We start from the raw sequence: 21,522 nt of genomic DNA on the forward strand, positions 1-21,522 counted from the left end.
GTTGCACCAAATTCTTTAGCTCAGTATTTCACCTCTGGTTACTGTATAAATAATAATGTAAAAGAGAAGGTTAATGAGATGTGAAATTTGCAATATTTTGGAATAGAAAATCCAAAATTAATTTTCTAATAATTATAACCTATTTTACAGTATCTGCAATTTAATATCCACAGCGTGATGTTTCTTTGTTGGACTGACAATGATCAATGCATTTGGCATTCTTAATACATTCACAGTGTGTGCTGTATTGACTGGGATGAGAAAAAGTGTGTGTATTGGAGTATTATAATTCTGTTTGATGTGATGTTCAATTGCTTGTTATCAATCAAACATTCTGCTTTATCTAGTCTTGACATCACTGAGATAGCAGTAAATCTGGGTGTTTTGATGTGTTATTGAAAAAAGCAGCAGGTACACTTTGCATTAGAAATTTTTTTTTGGTGTTATTACAAAGTACATTGAGAGAATATATATTTGTCTGTGTGTGTGTGTGTGTGTGTGTGTGTGTGTGTTTGTGTTGCTGAGGGAGAAGGTTAAGTGCAATCATGCTGTTTCCTATTGATTGCTGTTACTTTTTTGATGGTTTATTTTTGATTCCCTGAGGGAAAAGTTAAATTGGCCAATGGTGTCCCACACTAAGTGATTCCTGAGGTCTGAATAATTGGCCAGTTAAGTAATATTGCATTTCAGTGGTGGGTTAATGAAGGTGGGCATGTGAAGGGGAGTGAAGGAGTTCCTAGCTGTTACTTGATGGCTTTCACTGCTAGCTTTGCCACACAACTTGAAGCCTCTTACCTCTGTGGTGGGATTCACCTGGTAAAATGTAGGTGTCAAAAATGTAGGTAAGGGCCTCTGAGCTGCTCACTCTAATCTCCCTTTATGTTCAATGGAGAGCCTACTTTTAATAAAGAAATTTTTGTCTCAATTCGTCTCATCTTAAGGTAGATGCCAGCATATTGTCAGATAAATTGATTCCTAAATTGCAGTGACAGTGTTGACTGCATCTTCATTAGGGATGGGGGGGGGGAGCCCAGGCAGCTGATGCTGATGCAGACACGTGGGTCGGCATAGTCAACTATGAGGAGTCTCAGGCCTGAGATTTACCAGGAGCTCTAGGAGAAGCCAGGGAACTAGGTAACAGTGTGGAGACCAGGCGAGACTCCACCTTACTTGACCACTTTTCCTCTCCTCAATCAGAAGCACGTGGCATAAGCTAAAATCAGTAGCCTTCAAATTTATTTCACACCATTGCATAGGAGTCATGAAACAGTCATGGACCTCGGCTTGCACTGCACGTGAGCTTTGTTTCCCTGTGTTAGGAGTCAGGGCCAATGCCACATATAAAAGATAAAATATCCACACAGGTGATGTGTCTCCTTGGAATGATTAAAATAAAAGAAGCAATAAAACTGTTGTAGCGCATTCTTCTCGTTAAGCTATGGAAACAGCCCACATTCCTCTATAGCCAAGATATACTTGGAAAGCTGTTGAGTCAGATCTTATAATTTAATTAAGGCAGAGACTAAATCAAAGGAGAGCTATAAAAAAATATCAGCTACAAGGTATAGATTCCTACTTCTTAATGACACTTCCTGATTTGAAATGCCGCAACGCTACAGCGTTAAGAAATAAAGCCATGGTAAGGTTGGAACATGGAGGAAGGCCCTATCACATCCTGATCTCAACAGTATCTAGATAGACCAATGCTACCTCTGCGTGAGACTTCCCAACAAACAGTCTGTAATATTCCACTTTGCTTACAAACTACTCATAAGCATCTGAGCATACTTACTCATCATTACTTAAAGATTTATGGAATATTCTAGAGTTTTCTTGTGATTCTGCCTGGCTCATGAAGCTTCATAGCAATGAAGCTTGGTAACTAAAGAAAAGCCTTCTAATTTTGCAGCCATTGGAGCTACCTAATATTTCTAGCTATCACCATTTTCCATTTGATCCTCTTGTTTGCAAGTATTGCTTTATTTGCAAAGACTCTTTCAGAGAGTAAGCAGAAAGCAGAGATTTGCTCTTTTTTGATTTGTTGCTCTCTGATGAACAGATTAACCTCGTTGTTGTTGTCAGGACTCCTGTACACACTCATATGTTGGGGTGATATTTTCAACAGACTCAGCTCCAGGAGTCATGTGATCTCCTGATATTATTATTTGGCCTTGCAAACAAACAAACAAACAAACAAACAAAAATTTGTCCTCCTCCATGTGAAGAACAATTAGAAAATTCAAATCAGAAAGCAAACAAGTAGGTGTATGTCCTATTTATAAAAGAAAACTTCAGGAGGTTTTACCACCACCATCATGATTTCTGTGGTCTGACTCATCTTTCAGAGCAAAAAACATTACTGTAAATGAGGAAGAGTAAATGGTCTGACTAGTTAAGGGCTTTGAAGACCAGCCAAAGTTTCTACTGGTTTAAGACTAGCTTGCTATGTATATAGAAAATGGAAAAAAAGACTCTATTTGTGATATGGCACTTTTCTATAAATATGCCACCTACGTTAATAATAATAGTTGGAAATCCCTACTGAAAATAGTAAATATCTGCAAGTATAGCCCCGTCCTTGGGAAAAGACTTCTGTTGATTTCATTGAGGTGAAGAATCATAGAATAATTTAGTTTGGAAGAGACCTCTGGAGGTAATCAGGTCTAACCTCCTACTCAAAGCAGGCCCAGCTTCAAAGTTACATTATATTGCTCATGTCGTCTAGCTGGATTTGAATTTCCCCAAGGACAGAGGTTTGACTGCGTCTTTGGGCCTATGTTCAATGTTCAGCAAAATTTTCCCTCGCTGCAAGTCATGTCCAAAAATTTAAAGCAGTGTCAGTTTATACTCTTCAAATAACCATCAGCTAACTTTAAATCTATTACCTATATGAAGAACTCTGATTACAAATGACACTTTCTACCCCTCAAAATATAATCTTACTTAAAATTAGGGAATAAAAACATATTCAGATCTTTTGCATGTTTTGGTACCTCTTTCTTTTCTAGGTATATCTTATAGAAACACTTTTCAGTTAAGGTTAAAGTCATTTTTGCAATACGAGTCAATGATATACTTCCTAGAAGAATTCAAGTACTGTAACTAAAAGCAATAATTAATCTTAATGAATGTACCCAACTTGTCAAAAAAAGTAGTATCTAATTTGATTTCTTCCTGGACCCTGCAGAACCCACGCTTCTTCACAACAATTTTACCAAAATGAATTTAGGCAGGATGGCAGGTGATGATTTATGATCTGTCATTCATTTAGGTCTCTTCTTCTTGTAAACATATTCCCTGGATCATAAAATGTAACTCTGTTAGAGCATTTTACAAACTCGCTTGGCCTTCAAATATTTCTTTGTCATTTTTCTTTTGTTTACCAAAGTCAATATACCCCTCTCTTCTGTTCCAGTGATGTTTTGCATTCAAATCTCTACTTGTTCAGCTACAGGCACAGAGTTTAAATGAAGCAGGACCAGCTATGTTAGACAGATGGCCATTTTCAAGGTATTTTGCAAAGGAACCTGAGAAGAAAGGGACAGTGGCCTATGTGATTCATTTTCCCCCTAAACATATATAAGATTAAGAATTAGATCTTAGCTGTATAAAAATCCCTTCCTGGAGGGAACAAAATATGGAAGTGTGAAAGATATATTCAAAGCTATAAAATGACTTATAACACCAGATAAAAAATTGTTCAGTAAGGCAGGAAGTAAAATAAGCAGAAAAAATAAAAAAGAATCAACAATAGTAGCAGAAAACAAAAGGTAAAAGAAGAGATGTGAAGATGTGACTTGGAGGAATATGACACAGTGACCCCTGTGTGGCTGCTGATAGCTAGATCCACTTTGGCAAATTATGTGACTGGCCTATGCGTTATCTTCCTTCATGTTTTCATCTTGCATTTTCTGTAAACCGGTCACATTCTTCAGTTATTTTTGGTTGATGTGTTTATTTGTGTTTTTCTTTCTTTCTTTGTTCATTTTAAGACGTAACAACAGATTCATAAGGGAATGCTGATTGAAGGTCTGTGACAGGAACATTCGTCTCTGTGAACCTGAGAATAATCAAGCAGCTAACCAAGAAAATAAGGTTTCCTGCCAGAAATGCTGCGCCGCACAGAAGATTTGATGCATCCTTCTTACATGCACATTTCTTCTGTGTATGTGTGTATGCACACACACACACACACACGTTCCCCTAAACAGACAACAGAAAAAAAGAGATCAGGAATGTCTTCCATTTTCTGTCACTTATTTTTATTTAACAAAGCTCTTTAACATTTAAAGGTTCACAGGTAAGGCAATTTTCATAGTTCCTTAGGTCATCTCTCTATAAACTTTCTAGAAGGACCTACTTTAGGATCTCTGCTGTCTCTGCTGTCTAAGGCAGGCTTACTGGAATAGAAAAAAAAAAAAAAAGTGGGGGGAAGAGGTCAAAAGAAATTGTTCTCTAAACACAGGCTTTTCACTGATCTCCTAGGAAAGCCACTAGGTTCATAAATTTTAGGTTTTTGACTGGCACATTTTTATAGGCTGCTGTTGCTTCTCATCACTAATCACCATCTCAAACAGATTCATTTGCTGATTTTTCCTCATTAGACATTCTCATTAGGCAAGAACTTCTTTAAATAAGAACTGCTATGTTCTAACCTATTCTATCACACTTATTTCCAAAGTCAAATGGGCACTTAGCCATCCACTGTCTGTGAAAAAAGATTAATGGAGAGGCACCAAGCTCATCTTCTTTCACAGAGAGCACATCCTGTAGCCAAGTTGTTTTATTTTGCTGTCCATATTAATAATTAATCTTTTCTTAAATAATCTTTCTTTTAAAAGGGTTTGAGTAATGAATCTTATACTGTAATATTACTTCACAGAGATATTCGTGATATCATGTGATATAACAAAGAAGCAAAACAACAGATAAGACCAAAATGCATGTAAGCTTAGTGAGGTTACACAGAACATATCTGAAACTAGGTATTCAAAAACTACCATCCATGCCTAGCATTAATTACCCCAAATAACTTTGAGCACTGACATTAGTAAGAGTATATGGCATAACATTGGCTATGGACATAATATATGTCTTTGCAGGTCCCAAGGCTTCACCGGACATCACAGAAAACTATCAATCCAATATTATTGCCTTTCAGCACAGGTCTCTCTTCCTACATTAAAACTCTGCCTCACTGAGACTGGAGGTTTAGGCTTACAGGTTGGCTTACCAGTGAGGCCAACGTGGTAAGGGAGCGTCACAGTATATTTTAACGGTATTCTGTTTATTTTACACATACATATCAATCCTGCAGCTGCAGTACTTACCAAATACAGGGCAATTCCTTTCCCAGTGAACCTCAGTATGATGCAAGACCCTTGTTGCCAGAGGAAAATTCTGCTTCAAAACTTTGAAGCCGAGACCAAAAGCAAAGGAAAGCTCTGAATCTGTTTCTACAAGTCCTGTTCCAAGGGTCAATGCACTGAACCTTGGAGAGCTAAAAATGATCACCCTAAATCTATCTGCAAGGGGTGAGTATTGGCTCATGTCCTAAGAAAAAGATTCAGAAAGTTTATATTAACCTGGTGCCGTTAGCTTACTGCTGTAACACTGCTTTTGATTTCCATTTAATATAGAAGTTTATTCTTAAATATTTCCCTGTAATAATAAATTGTTGATACCAAGTAGAAAAACTCTTCTTCTCTTCAGCACTTCGGATCCACAACCTGGTTAATAAATTCTGCTGAAGTAGGTATTATTTTGTACCTTTCACAGAGGGAAATCAAAATCAAAATACTGGGTCACGCTCTTCATGCTGAATTTTGTGTTGCTCTGGTAACATGAAAAAACTCCATTCAGTTTAACCACCTGACTCAGGGAGGCTTGTCACTCACGGGTAGGATGCAATGCACCAGTGAAATTTGTTCTTCACAGTTCAGGGGCTGAATCAGTCTCAAAGCTGGAATTTGGACTCAACTGTGTCAGCCTCGTGATTTTGTGATTAGACCTCAAAATACATCTGCTTTAGTGCTTTCATCTCCCGTTGACTTTAACATAACATGATGGCGTAAACCAGCCTTAGTAAACCAGCAGTCAGCACCATACAGGACTCAATTATTTTCAGCCCTTTTTTTTTTTTTTCCTTCAACCAAAAATACATGAAAATCCCAATGTGAACGGCTGATTTTGCAGCGGGCTGCAGGATAAGCAGTGGGGACTGTCTGCTCTGACAGAACATGCTCTTGAAAACAAAACTCTCTGCTGTATTCTTCCCATTAAAACAAAAACAAACTGCTAGCATTTTTTTTTTCGCTAACAGGTCTGAGGTTGTTTGTGAAAGTTTAATGTCAGCTTCCAATAAACTTCTTAGTTAATGAATTTCTGTGAGATGTTAAAGCTTTTGTTCTATGTGGTATTATTGGCATATCCGTGGATATATTTTTAGCCCTAATAACATTGGGAAAATGTGTATTTTTAAGCTTGTCAGTAGTGAACATTTCATTAGACAAGTAACTTCACTTGGCTGGTTCAATTAATAAATACTGTCATGAACCGTCTTCTCTAGTGCCTCCCATTTATATTCTGAAAGGATTGCCGTGTGGCAGCAGTGCCTGCAAAGCCCCGTGTACGACCTGAATGTGTGACAGAGCTGCTGCTCCGTGGAGCCATGTTCCAGTAAAAGCCTCTGCTCCAAGCCACTGCCAAACTGTGAATCATGCTGCCCAGAAGTTGCTCCCTTGTCCTCCCCGTTGCTCTGGGTCTATCCATCCACTCTTATCTTCTGCTGATATTATATATTCCTTATCTGTGTGTATTTGTGATCTGGACCTGGGCAATGTGTGGCCCAGAGCACACCAGAGCGTGTGGGGTGGGGTAAAGACACTACCAAGGGAGCAGCAGGACATTTAAATGGCTCCCTTTTCAAAGCCTGTGTGCCCACCTTCGCATGCTATTGCTCTAGCTAGCTCTTACCATCTGAACAGCTTGCTGATTTCCCCAAACTCCCACCCCCCCCTCGTCATCTAAATGCAAAGTTGAGCCTGCCACAAAAATTGGGAGTTTGATAAAATATTTTCAGCTTTTGAAATGTCTCATATATGTTAATATAAATTTGGAGCAAAGTGGAGTCAGAAACTTCCTTTGCAGATTGTCCTGGTTTGGTTGTTTGGCTATCATTTCTTACTGGGCAAAAAAAAAAAAAAAAAAGCAATTGACAGTCTGTCTCTGAAGAGCACTTTATTGTGGAGAAGAAACACTGAAATGATTGCAATTAGTAAATCAAATCAGCGTGCCAGAGTGAATAGTCACATGTATGGAATACACAGACAGCAACCCATTTATTCAGATACTCATATGTCAGTTTTACAAGAATTGTAGAGGAAATGGAGCCTCCTAATAAAATCAGGTTTGGGTTTTTTGTTTTTGCTTTTTTTCCTCTTACTGGATGGGGAATCATTTGCTGTAAGTGCTATTACCGTTAATGAGAGAAAGAGGGTAGTTAATTTCATGCACATTTTATTGGGAATTTACTCCATCCATGAAATAATTTCAGATAACAGTAGGTGGAATACAAACAGGCTAATAGTATGTGCATGGTGAAGGAGACCAATTAAAACCAGAAGGGAATATTCTGTAAAAATAACACTTTGGCAACATAATAGAATTCGTCCAGATCCAATTCAAGTGGAAACACATGCAATCTAGACTACATTAGCTAATCAGAAAGCCTAGTCCTCACGGTAAATACACATAGCAGGTTGGGCTCTGCAGCCATTTCTATTAATTTTGAAACGACATTAAAAACAAGGAAACAACTCCACCCTTGGTGGCTGTACAGAGAGAACCTGCCTGCTATTAGCTGGGGCTCCTGTGTGCTCTCAGGAAGACCTAGCCCCAACAGGACAACATTAACGCTTTTGGATCAGCCAGCTGTAGAAGCCAGTGCTGTGCATTCAAGGGGTGCATGACTTTGTTCTCTAAAATGGCTAGCCACAGTAAGGATAAAAGACCTACTTACTAGCTGTGCTAGGAAGGAGTTCTCTTTGCAGGTCCCACGTGTGGGCAGTCTAAGTAATAACCGTGTCAAACATGCAGCACGCGATGGATTGCAGCGTGGTCTTGGATGCTTTGCAATGAGAGGCATATTCTGAACTGATCGTGGAGGTCAGTAGGAAGAGGGAAGCTCATCAGACCTGGAGGCTTGTGATTTTAAAGAGGGCAATGAATTAAAACTCTCAGTTCAGGAATCTCAAAGTCAGATGACAAAGTAGTTCATCACCTGGCTGACACTCATTTTCACCTTTTTCATCTTGCTGCCGCAGGGATGTGCATGTAAAATATCTATACATATTTGAGGTGCCTGATAACTCTGCCTGATAACACTGTCCCACTTTTTATATCAATTTGCTTGTCCCTAAAAATTTTTGCCTGAGGCAGTGCAAAGAGTTAAAATGCTCCATACCAAGTCAAGCAAGCCAGTATTTCAGACAACCTGTATGTTCACATCACTCACCCAGCAGAGGCTCAGTTCCTTTGGACTGTTTTTCTGCTCTGAAAGGGAGATCAAACAGTCATTTCCAAGGTGCTACATGCTCCCTGCTCTGTTATAGCCATTTCTTCAGGTCAGTGACACTCCCTTCTCTCCACCAGGTAATGCTTGATTCCTCTACGGTTCATATAAACTGAAAATATAATCCAAATCCAGCGCTTTATGTGCCTCATGTCCAGAAGGTGTACTTATTAATCAACCTTCCTAAAGCACTCCTTTCTGTGACCAGTTAAAACATGTCAGCCTAATGGAATAGGTAAGTTTAAAGAAGGACCTTGAAGAGCAAGAGGAAAGTAGTAGACTGGTGCATAAAGAGAAAAGGCTGACAGACCAGCGGCCAAACAGCACAACCATGAAGACTTATTTTATTAAGAAACTGTGCTAAAAAGGAGACTACCCTCATTAAGAAAAGAGGAGAGAAAGATTTGCCCAAGGAACAGAGATGCAAGTGGATGAAAAAAAAGAAAAAAAATGAATCTGGTAACATCTGGTGACAAGCTGGAGGAAAAGAGATCCTGGAGCTGATCGTGTTTTCAAAGGTGGCAAGGCTGGATGGTGGTGGAGATTTTCAGATGAGATACAAAGGGATCATTTGGGTGAACAACAAGATTGTGCATAAGGGAAAGGCAGTTGGGGAGAGGGGTGAGTCAGGGTAGGGAAAGGTGTGAGAATATGGGTGATTGACCAGCAACATACATGTGGACATCTTCCAAGAAGTCTGACAGACAGATTCTAGTCATTTTACGCTGGGGGATCCAACAGTAGGTATCGGAGGATGGAACAACTCTTTCTCCTTTAAGGCTGACATTTTCACTAATAATCTGGAGATGCCACCTGGGCTGTGTAAGAATATATCTCTGCACTGGGAAAAGGCCAAAGAAAGACCATCGGAGAGAAGAGAGGCTGAGATCAGAAGTGATGGTTGACCCCAAGACATGATATAGGCTGTAGCAAATGTGGAAGCAATCTGAAGAGGGCCAGTGAAAGCAAATTGGAAAATGGCAGCTGAAAATCAAATTATATTTCACATAAAAAGGACTGTATGAGAAGACGTTTATGACTGCCAAGTGAGTTGATTACGTGACCTTAATTCTGTTCTTCTGTTTACTTAGTTGTGTGATCACATAGTATTGGTTGAAAAACCAGCTGTTCCTCACTCCATTCACGAGAAAAGGGCAGTGAATAGGGCAGACGTGCTATATTTAACTCTGTATGATTAAAATTAAGTCAAAGAGACTCAGATCTGTGCCATTTAACCAAATTAGCAAAGGAGTTTGAGATAATGAGAACTGTAGAATTTCTAGTTTTTAATTTTGTAGCTACAGCACTCCTGGATTTGGAACTTTGTGTAATGTTGGTGTCATGAGGGTTATGCTAAAACAAATAGCACAGGTTTCACAGTTTCAGTAATACTGAAAATGAAGAGCTCTGCATTCAGGTGTTGGCTAATAAAACAGCTTTCCACTTAATTTTGAAATGTGAATGAATGTGAATTCTAAAATGCCAGCTGGGTTTATGTCTGATAAAATTATTACTTCAACCTGTAAATTTTATCAGGGATTGAAATTTAGATGAGCTTGTCCACAGGTTTCCAAACCTTAATTATAACTCTGTGATTAGAAAAGAGGATGGAAGGTAACAGTAAATGGTTATGCAGAGAGACAAAAGAAAATCAGAATAATATCTATTTCATTGATGAGAAACTCATTATTACAGTTGGTACATCTAGAAGCAGCTTAATTTGGAAAACAACTATTTCAAAACAATAATTTTTTCCTCAGCAGATTGTATTTTGTGGGAACTTAAAGTGATTATAGCATAACCTCAGTATTCTTCTGTTTACAGAAGTTATTCAGCATAGAAAAGATCAATACATTGAAAGAACAGCAGAACATGTGTCTGCTTTTCAGTTAGTTAAATTCTGCTGAAAGCTTATTGAGAAGCAAATAAATGAGCTGTCCATGTCTTTATGAAACTTTGGTGTTAGTGGTGAGGTGAAAAATGGAAACTCCACAACTCAGTTTTGGAAGTCCAGAATCAAAATGTCTTGTCTGGCTTTCAGAAAAATAGTATTAATGATAACTAAATTTACCAGTAAAGTGGGAGTCTTTGATTATGAAATCACTAAAGAGCATGGGTCTCCATAATATTTTTGTTAATTTACTTTTCAAAATAGAAGTGTACTTCTCAAAAAAGTACATGTGCTGCTATCCAGTCAAGTACAATTCAGATAGGGGGGTATTTATCAATATTTACTCCTTCCCCCCCCCCCCAGCAGACAGAAGACACATAGGAGCAGGAAAACCATCGCTCATTAACTGAAAGAATTTAGGGATGAATAAAGCTATCAGAAGAAATAAAATCCCGTCTCAAACATCGTGTTTCAGTCTCACAGGTTTTTGCAGTTGCCTGTGCTTTAAAGTTCTGAAACATAACTGAGCAACTGCCTGTTAGCATCCCTAGGCTTTTAAAATGCTGTTGGCATGAATAGTTACAATTAAAGAGAGTTAACATTAGCAACCTGGAGAAGAGGAGACAGAGACCCTCTTTCTCCACAACAAACTCCTTCCTACTTATCAATTTACATGTATTTCTTACATTTCTCATAGAAATTACCAGGTAAGTCTGCAGAGATGTACATAAGGAGAATTCCTACCCTCTAGTTGACTCTCTCCTATAATTGTGTAGGTTTCAAGGGCAAAGTCTTATCAAGAATGCTGCACCAAAAACCCTTTTAGAGCCAAAGCTCAGTTCAGGCAGAACTGATGGATCTCAGCTCGCAGGAGGGAATCGGCTCCAAGATGTTCAGTGATGGCAAGTTGTCTCACTGCCAGGAGACGTTGTTGTTGTATGTCAACAAAATACGCATCATGGCATACAAAAGTCAGTCTCCACATAGCCTGGATGCAACTGAATTGCTGAGACAGGATGACACAATTTACACTGGTATGAGCAGTTACACATAACTCTGTAATAACAGAACTCTGCTATTAAATTATGGTTAATGGGAATTGGAAAGTAGGTATAAAGCTAAGTTTTCTTGCTTTCTTCAGGCACAGACATAGGTAGATCTTTTCTGCTCAAGGCATAGTGGTATTAGAGATTATCGTTTTGCAGGAGACCCATGGAATAGGCATTTTGGAAAAGTTTTGTCTTCTACCATTACTAGAGACAGCAAGTGTATATATATATATATATTTGTTTGTTTGTTTGTTTGTTTTTTATTTTTTTATATTTTTTAATTTTTATTTATTTATATATATATAAATTGACATTATGCAGCACTTGTAAATTTTTCAGGGAGAATGAAGCAAAGCTTATCAGTTCACAAGTCCAACTCTTTAACGGAAAGTCTTGAGCCGTTGTTTCTCCCTGTGTAACCAGAGAGCCACTAGTTCTGGACGTAGCCCTTCTTCAGGTTTTCCCAGGGAACTAGCTCCAGCTCTTTCAGTTCAAGAATATTTGTACAGCAGGTAAAGATAAACTCTCAATGTGAATCTTGCACTTGAAGGATATATAGCCTTTCAAGGGGTTCTTGGACTTCCCTGTCAAACAGCACTGATCCTAAATCTTAGCTTTCTTAAGATCTTACTCAGCTTTTCAGCTTGACAAAACTGTACAGCACTTGATTCAATTTTAAAGCCATTAGCATAACAAACTTCAAGAATGGCACTGCATTTTATATGGACATATAGATGTCTTTGGTGGGGGTGAGAAATGTGTTTCATCGTCAGTGCAGTTAATGGGGTAGTAGTTAGCTGGAAGCTGTGAGGAAAAAAGCCTGCTGGTTTGAACATTTCTTTCAGGAGAGATCATTTAAGTTATCTAGTTTATATGGCAAAAAAGGCCACAGGACAATCTTTGCTTTTCCAGGCATGGTGCTCCTGGGTGTTGAGCTTGAGCAAGCTGTACTAAATGTATTCTGTGTAATATTTTACTTTGAAAGGTTTTATTCATCTTATTCTTTACCCCTGGACACAGTGCTAAACCTGGGTAGTGCTTTTTGGTTTTGAATTTGGTTGCCATTCTTGCTATTTTGCATTCAGTCTTCAGTGAACATAACAGCAATGACGACAAAAATCTCTAGTCTGTCATATAACAGGGAAGGAATTTTGTCTCCACCTCCTACAGAGCCCTACTTCTCCATTCTGGTTGTACTTTCTACTCGGATTTCAATTTATCAGCTTGCTTCTGTTCCCTTGCCAGTGAGACTGTTTGTGTCAAACCATCTCCCTAGTTATTACCCTTCTATGTTTTGTCATATCTTCCTTTAATGACTGATACAGAGGACTAAATATATCTGCTAAGTTAGGATTTCTTTCAACAGGATAGCACTGGCTTGCGTTTCTGGGACCAAACACCCTCAAATTAAACCCAGTTGTCTGTATAGACCTTTATAATCAACCTTTCTTGGGTTTCAGTGCATCATGAAAGGTAGACATATACAGTATGTGGGAAACCATATGATTCATTACTCCCAGGGTCTGCGTTTAAAGCTGTGTGTTCACAAAGTTAGAGCTGTTAGTGAACAATTTCTCTCTTACAGAAGAAGAGGTATTAAGTCAGTTCTTTTACAGGAAATGATTTGTGTGCCAAAAAGCTCTTCCATTCTTCTCTTTAACCAACATGCATCGACATACTGTCTTCAAGAAAAATGAATGTTATGAGGATTCCCAGGCCATCTTCTGCTCTTGAAAGCCAGTTCAAAGTTTATAAAGCATTTTTCAGAGACTGAAACTATTTTAATATAGTCTTTAATACCAGAATTCAGTTTAGTAACATGGAAGCTTGCTTGTTTTTTCTTTTTCTTTATATCAGCAGATTTCTCTCCGAGACTGTTCTGGACAAAGTGGATCGAAATATATACATGAGTACTTACTGATCTCTTTCTTGGTAGGGTTTATTTTTAATTCCCATGCATTGTTCATGGCCTGGCCTAAGGAGAATACATTTCAAAAACCCATTGTCCTAGAATAAGATATTTAAATCTGTGATGCTTTAAATGCACAACACAAATTTGCTCTTCTCTGATTTATCTTAAGAGTGAAGCTTTGTTTCATGCCCTCTCTTGGTCAAGTGGCTAATCTAGAGAGGCAAAAAGATTCAGCCTTCAATTGCAATGAGGGAAGCAAATCGTAAGTTTCCTGGAAACACATTTTTCACAGATCAGTGGCAATTTTCATTGCAAATTCCCTTACAGATAATCAGATGTGTTCACTCCACTCTTCCCTGCAACACTCAGCCCAGACAACCTCCTAAATTCAAAGAACGTGGTCCAAAGCTTGTTAATGCCAGATGAAATATCTCTGTGAGGTTTTGCTGAACTAAAAAACTAGTAAGCTAAACAATGACATTTTAAGTACTTCTCTGACAATTTGTTGGTCATCCTCACATAAAATTGTGGTTTTGTCAGTGATTATGTTCAAAGACCGGATGGCCTACGTTATTCAAATGATCCCCCCAGTCCTTAATCAAGGCCTTCTGAGTATACATTTGGTTACACACTACCTTCTCAAGTTGCATAGCCGGTTTCCCCGTCAAACCCAGGTATGTGGTGATTAATCTGGCATGTCACACCAAGCCAAATTATACAAGTCAGTCTGTATCTTCATTGTCACAGATGATATATTTGTAAAGATGCAAGATCCAAAAAACATCAAGTCGGCAGAGCTGCATAAATGCATTCACCGCAGAGCACCTGGAAGAACTCAAAGGAAGCATGGGTAGGCAAAATGTAACTTTTGCCTTTTTTTATTTGTCTTCCTAAAACTTGCTTATAAGTCTTTACTGAATTTTTGTTAATGTGCCTCTTTCGTTTGTTGTCATCAAGTTCTCAACACCATCCTTCAAGAGTAAGAGAGCTTGCTATCAAGGCTAAATACCTTCAAAACTGCTGTGTATCATCAAGGAAGTATTACCTCGGGAACTATAGATAACGCCATGTCTACCTAGTCGTACTTCATCAGACACCACTTCTGGATCTGCCTACTCCCCAAAGCTAATCTGCCCATGGTTGTCCAATTCTTGAGACAGCTGAAATCCTGGATTTGGAGCAAAATGTATGTCCCTCTGTATATCATCAAAATGGAACTATTTCCCTGTCAAGAAAATGACGCGTCTGTCTCTGGCAGAGTAATTCAGAGTGCCAAAATTGGGCATTCAGGCTCACTGTAGAGCCGCTGACAAGAAACAGATGCTTCCAAAAGGCACTACAAAATACAGGCAGAATGGGGAGTTGTCAGGAGCTGAGAGCTTGCTCTAAGTTTGACCAGAATGGGTTTGAATGGGCATGTCCGAATTCTCTTATTTTGTTAATCAGAGCCACACACAAACGTTTTCACCCTGTCAGGAGCCTGAATATGGAGTCCTTCTCCAAAGACAGGTTCTTACTCACAGGCTTTGAAAGAAATAAATATAGTTCAGCCTTTCTAAAGTAGAGCTGAAAAATCAGGAGATACTTGACTGCTGTGAGCTCTCACCAAGAGCTGGGGGTTGGGGTGGGGGGCTTAGATGGTGGCTTTATCCCCTCACCACACTTTTATCATCCCTATCTGTGTAGGTGCCACATCTCAGCTAGTTACCCAGGCTCACACCATAGTCACTGACATTTAGTCGTCATAGTCAACAACGCTGAGAGCATGAGTCATCTGACCAACATAGAAGTCTAATTCAGACTGAAATGAAACATTCCCTAAACAGAACTAACTAGTTTGATTAGTTATTCATTGACTAAAAAAGTTTTTTAAGTCAATTTGCTTAGGCGTCAAGACCCATACTGTAGATACCCACACTTAGTCATATGAACTCCACCCCAGGAGTTCAAGCCCTTGTTTCCGACTCCCAGTTGAGTTGTTACCCAAAGAAGTAAATATTCACATACAAGCTAGATACAACTGAGCTGATCAGTGGCTCATCAGCTGATCAGTCATGGGACACAGCCTGTCCCTTGGGTGCTGGGTCCGCATTTCCTCATGGGACCATTCAAACCCCTTCCCTTCTCTTTGCTGCTTCCCCCAACGTTGGTCTAGTCTCTCTCACTCACCTCAGCTATATCAGGAGCAACAACACTTACCCCAACCTGTGAGGCAAGAGAAAGCCAAATTTAGAGAAATGTCTGGAAAGTTCTGAATAGAGGTCCTGATGGGAGGCCAGTGAATGCAATAATTCACTGTGCAGAAGTGAATGCAATAACCATGGTGGGAGAAGAAAACACACAAAACAGAATAACTCTAGTTGGAGGATATTGCTTTAAGAGGGCAGAGACCAAGGCTCTCCTGGTTCGTGTGTTCAGGACTGTTTACATACTTTTTATTAGACTGTCATTGGATTAAAAAAAAAAAAAAACCTCGAGAATAAATCCAGATTCTAATGCCCCAAACTTTTCTGGCTCCTCCTAGCTATTCTCTCAGGGTAGCTGGAACATCTTATTGGATTTAGCTCCCTAAATCCTACCTGTGCCTTCTTTTCAGTGCCAAAGTAGATACTCTGAATACTTCTGTAGTTGCCCAAGTTCTTTTGCAACAAAACTGGACTAGATGAATCTGACATCATATTATGACTACAAGCACTGCCTTTTGATTTAATATCAATGAATCACAATAGTTCAAAAATATTATACTCTGCCACACCAGACATACTAACATTATAAACAAAACAATATTTCAGTAAATCCCTCCAAACACTGTTCTGTTCGCATAGGAAGACATCTCATTCTGGAACCTGCAATGAAAGCGGCAATGTTTTTTCTAAGGGCATGTTTCCTCAGTCACCTAGTAGTGAAAACATCAGTTTCATGTCTCATAACATCACTTAAGTTTACTGTTATAAGCATTTTAACACATGCCTTTGAATGTAACATTGTTGACACTACTAATTTTTTCACTTAAAATTATTTTCAAGACCATATAATAGTCATTTGAGCAAATTTTTTTACCCAGCAAAATCCAAGATCAAAATATAATTTTCTTTGACACATTCCAGCTATGGTTCAAGTCTCAAAAGAGCATGGAAATATAATCATTATGGAAAGAGAAGGCATCACTTACAAAATAAGGGATGCTGACAGCTTGTCCCCCAAAGACCCAGCATTGACCAATGCTGATGAAATTTTACTGCTGTTAGAAACAATCATATGCTGCTACTTATAACAAAATGCTGGTTAGTTTAGATTTTTGTCTGACTTTGAAATATGATTTCTATTTGGATTTCTTGAAGAGCTGAGACTCAGCCTTTAGCCCTTTCGAGAGAGATGTTTCCACTAAGCACATCATGTCTTATTCTCTTTAGGATATGCATTCTGCTAGTGCAAGATTCCTGCAGTACATTTCTCCGCTATATTTCAAGATTCAGCATAAATAACCTCAGTAACACAAATTCCAAAGTTAAATATTTTACTTCGGGGTCAAGCAACTGTCCCCAGTTCAACTCAAATGATTCCAGGTTCACTAATCCTGCTCGGTATACTTAATGGTTCCTGGGTTCTTGTTAATTAACTTCCTGCTTCTTAACACTTTGTGAAATCTTGCAATATTCAATGTCTGCTGTTAGGGCCCCATTTATTTTCATATATTCAAAAGCAAATGGCTATATTGCATTTAGCCACTTCAGTTTTGGATATTAAGGAATTCAATCATTTCTTGCCACCTTACCTTGAACACCTAACAGCTCAGTGTACCTCACGCTTTCTTTATCATTAACCTACTTGATAGATGCTACCTGTCCTAGTTATATTTATATATGAGAGGATCAGGCCAAAGACATGAGACTTGCATGCTCTTAAGCTTGTGGTAGTTTGAAATGTGATCATAGTTTACACTTGTTCTTTGCAAAAAGTCTATTTTTTTCAAAACAGAAGGGAACAAAAGACCAAGACCAAATGCACCCACTGTTTGAAAACAATCCCCAAATTTTAAGAGATATGTCTATCTGCAGTCTCTTTATATTTCAATTAAAATGTTCTCCTTGGTCTTTTTAAGTCCCTTTAATCCCTTTGGCTCCAGTAGAATTTTACAGGTAAAAATGAAAGCAGGATATGCCTCGGCAGATCAAAATGGTACAAAAGACCAGGAAATGAAGACTATTAAATGAAGAAACAGCACCTTAATATGTGAATGGCCAATTAAGTGTCTGAGAGTCTATCTGTTGGTAGGGTCATTTTGTACTCCACCCAGCTAGTCCATGCGAAAATGCATTAATGGATTCTTCTTACAGGTCTCTCTTTGTTGCTGAAAAGCACTGCAGAATACAACCCTGCTCTACTATTACACTGGGCAGTTCTGTTTAGGGGATATGAAGAGAAAGATTTGTGTGATCTTTTCCCAAATAGCCTAAATCAAGTTTTTGGTATTTGTGTGCAGAAATAAAGGGCTGAATCCTGAAGTCCTGTTTTATGATTTTCCCAGGGAAAAATAGTATCTGACTGGAAACAAATAAAAATGAAAGATTGCAGGGTTTGATCCAAACTATATATCTTCATTTGACAGATATTAGGGGAAAAAAAACAAAATAGAACGATTTTTGCCAGCTCTTGATATTTTATTGCTACACTTACAACATTTTGATGATTTTTTTGTAATTTGATAAAAATCTCAGCTGTCATTAAAAAAAAAAAATCTAGCCTTCCTGATGATGGGAAAAGCTTGAAAATACGATACAAATAATTATCTCAAAACTCAATAGCTTGAAAACAAATGCCAAGAATGACAATTTCTTGAACTTTTGAAAATTCTTGAGACTATGGGAGTCTCATTCAGAATTTTTAATGCTTGGACTGGCAAAAGCTGTATTCCTTGAATTCCACAACTTTAACAGAAAGGATTGCAGCTACAAGTAAAAACTACCTCTAAAGAAACCAGGCTTTAGGTGACTCAGTACATACCATAAGAGGTATAAATAGTAAATGAAAACTTAAACCATCTGAGCTTTTCACTAGAGACATTGACTGAATCATTCCCTTTCCTTCCCTGGTTACCAAGAGTGGAAAAAACCTTGGAGTTTTCTGCTGCAGAGTAAGGTGTGTAGGCATTCTGCATAGACCAACTGCTAAACTGACACCATGAACATTTTTTAAATAAACATGTGACAGAACTGAATCACATCTTTCACCATTTTTGTTCTTGTGGTGTTAGCAGAAACCCTAATACACCACTTTCCTCACTGAGGGCCAAAAAATCAATAAATGTTGGTCTGAAATCAGTCTATTGGATGATCTGTGTCTTTTCCAATGGATAAAAGGATGTCAGTATTCAGGAACAAACCAATGGACTTCTGGTGACAGAGCAGGTTGAATGGTCTGACAGAGTGGTCCAGAAGCGATGCTTTCTGGGGAAAGCTATTTTGAAAGCTATGCAAAGCAAATATACCTATTTTTGTCATTAACATGATCCATGGAGCACGTTCGTTGGAACATTTCACTCTACTGAAGCTTCTCTAAGATAGGAACCAATCTCAAGTGCTATATTAAGCATTTCACTGGCATAAGAAGGACTGCAGGGGGCATAAAACTAGTATATGATATACATCCCTTACACACTACTTGTGGGTGTTGCAGAGATATGCATGAAGAGAGAAGCTGCACATGAGGTCCCTCACCTAAGGTACTTCTGTCAATGGTGTAGAGACACACCTTAGACTGGTACATGATAGAGAAACTTGCAATGGAGGGGGAAAACAAGAGTCACATCTGGTTGTCAGCTCTAATCACTTCCTTTTCCCCTCTTCTGAGTGGTACCATTCAGGAGGGGAACCTTAATCTGCTAGACGCTAGGCTAAATTCAAGATGAGCCAGTCTTCTAACCTGTTGTTTCTAGGAACTAAATAGCCTGAGAGAAGCTGGCAAAGTCAGTACTCAGCACTTCTTCCAGCCCAATGACAGCTGGACTAGGTAGCAGGGGAAGGAAGCTGCTAAAGCCGTGATAAACACTTGTGGATACAAGGTAATCAGAGGGAAGAAGTTGCAGATGATGCTTCCCTAATCTTTCCTTGTAATGCTGAGGATCACTCAAGTATTTTCTTTTCTAAAAAAATCTCTACCTCTCAGCATTCAACATCCTATCAACATCCTTCTTTTGCTATTAGATGGAAAAAAGAGGTCAAGTGAAATTCATTGCAACTAACTTGTATCTGTCTGTCCAAGCTTTTGATAGAGCCAGCATTCATTTTTTCTCATGGGCAGCTTATGTGATTTGTGGATTAGCTGTTTCATGGAAGCAGAGGCTTCAGAGGTAGTTCTAAGTGGAGAGTTTTCTGCTCCTTACACTCTTCTACTTGTCATAGTATCCAAATCACCTGTTACCTTACATAATGGAGAATTGATTTTCTTGTTTTCATATCCATTCCTGAGCTAACCATTCTACATGTCCTAGGGAAAGCTTTCTAACTCTGACCTGAATATACCAAAGAAATACTTATTTCAGCAGTCTACCATCTTCTCCTAAGAGACTAGGTTTGTGTCTTTTTCTGTGCTACTCATATTATTAGATAGCTGTGTTTATTTTATGACCTCTTCCTTACTTTGTCTCTCTTCAAAACTAAACTTATCTAACAAGTCCCCAGAACTTGCATACGTAATTTCAGACCACCCAAAGGCATGTTCCTATAGATGTGTGGCAGGTTAACACACCTGCAAGAAGTGCGTTCAGGTTGTCCACAGGCTGCCTGCTAGGAAGAGAAGATGGACACCAGGCCTCCTGTAAGTAGTTTGCTAAATATAGGCCGTGCTTATTTCCTGGGTCTCATAGGCTGCAGTCACCTGTGTTGTAATGGCACGGCTCCAGGACATAAAAATATTAACAATTTTCAAGGCTTAATTTGCCAGGCAGATGAAATTATTGGTGATTAAGTTCATTTTCATAACTTCTGTTTTTGATTAATTAGTATTAAGATATATTTGTTTGGCAGTATTTACCAGACCATCTGTACTTTATTGAATATCTTTCATTGATTTAGTCACAAGACTGATGTTGTCTGCAGAGTCAAATTCCTACCTCACCTCCAATGCTGGTTTCTCAACTGACAGTCTATTTTATAATGGAAACAATGATTCCAAAAAGGAAAAAAAAAAAAAAAAGGCAGGAGGGAGAACCAAGATATAGCCAAAACCTTTGTTAACCAGCATCATTAGCTACTACTTCCTGCACACTGTGTGCCTTCATACACAGATTAATAATCAGCTATGGACTCATTTCAAGGATTTCAGAGATCTGTAGAATCTCCCTCTCACCGTACAGGTTACTTCTCTGAAATACTTGCTAAATCTGGGAGCATTGTCAGGAGAAAATGTTATCTGATAAAAGTTGTCTTTTTGAGTCAGGATTCAGAACTTGAAGGATCTTTTTGTCCATGTCTGTGTCCAATCACCCATCTCTTGTGCCTCTCTCCATTGGGTTAAAAGAAAGGAAATCAAATTATTTTAGAAAATAATGAATTTTCACTGGTGAGGTCTAGTTTTATGTGACTTACAATTACTAGCCAGAAAAGACATTGATTCATGGATGTTTTCCCTTCAGTTATCATATAGAACCATCCTATTCATTATGTTTCATGCTTTGGACGAGTTTGACATTCAGCTCTTGAACGGATTTTGCGGAGCAAAGGACAAAGTTTTTTTTCTGTCTTTTATTAGGCTACACACTTGCATGATGGCTTACTGCAGTTTGTGTGTAAACCTCTGCAGTTACACTAAAAACCTTGTTATGAAAAAACAAAAACACATACATAAAGCCAGGAATTCACTGTTGATGGAAATGAAATCCTAACAATCTAATGAAAATGAAAAACAAATACTTATTATTGGTCAAGTTACAACGATACTGGCAGTCATAGACCAAATTACCTAAAACAAGAAAGTCTCAGTGATAATATTGTTAAAATTGTTATACAAAATTTTCCTAGTACTTTACCCTTTTCTGTGAAATTATGCTCAACCATTCACTGTCCTTCTGGGGCCTAAATTTAATGGCACCAGCTTTCCT

This window comes from Apteryx mantelli, chromosome 2 (assembly GCF_036417845.1).
Source record: "Apteryx mantelli isolate bAptMan1 chromosome 2, bAptMan1.hap1, whole genome shotgun sequence".
NCBI classification, from domain to species: Eukaryota; Metazoa; Chordata; class Aves; order Apterygiformes; family Apterygidae; genus Apteryx; species Apteryx mantelli.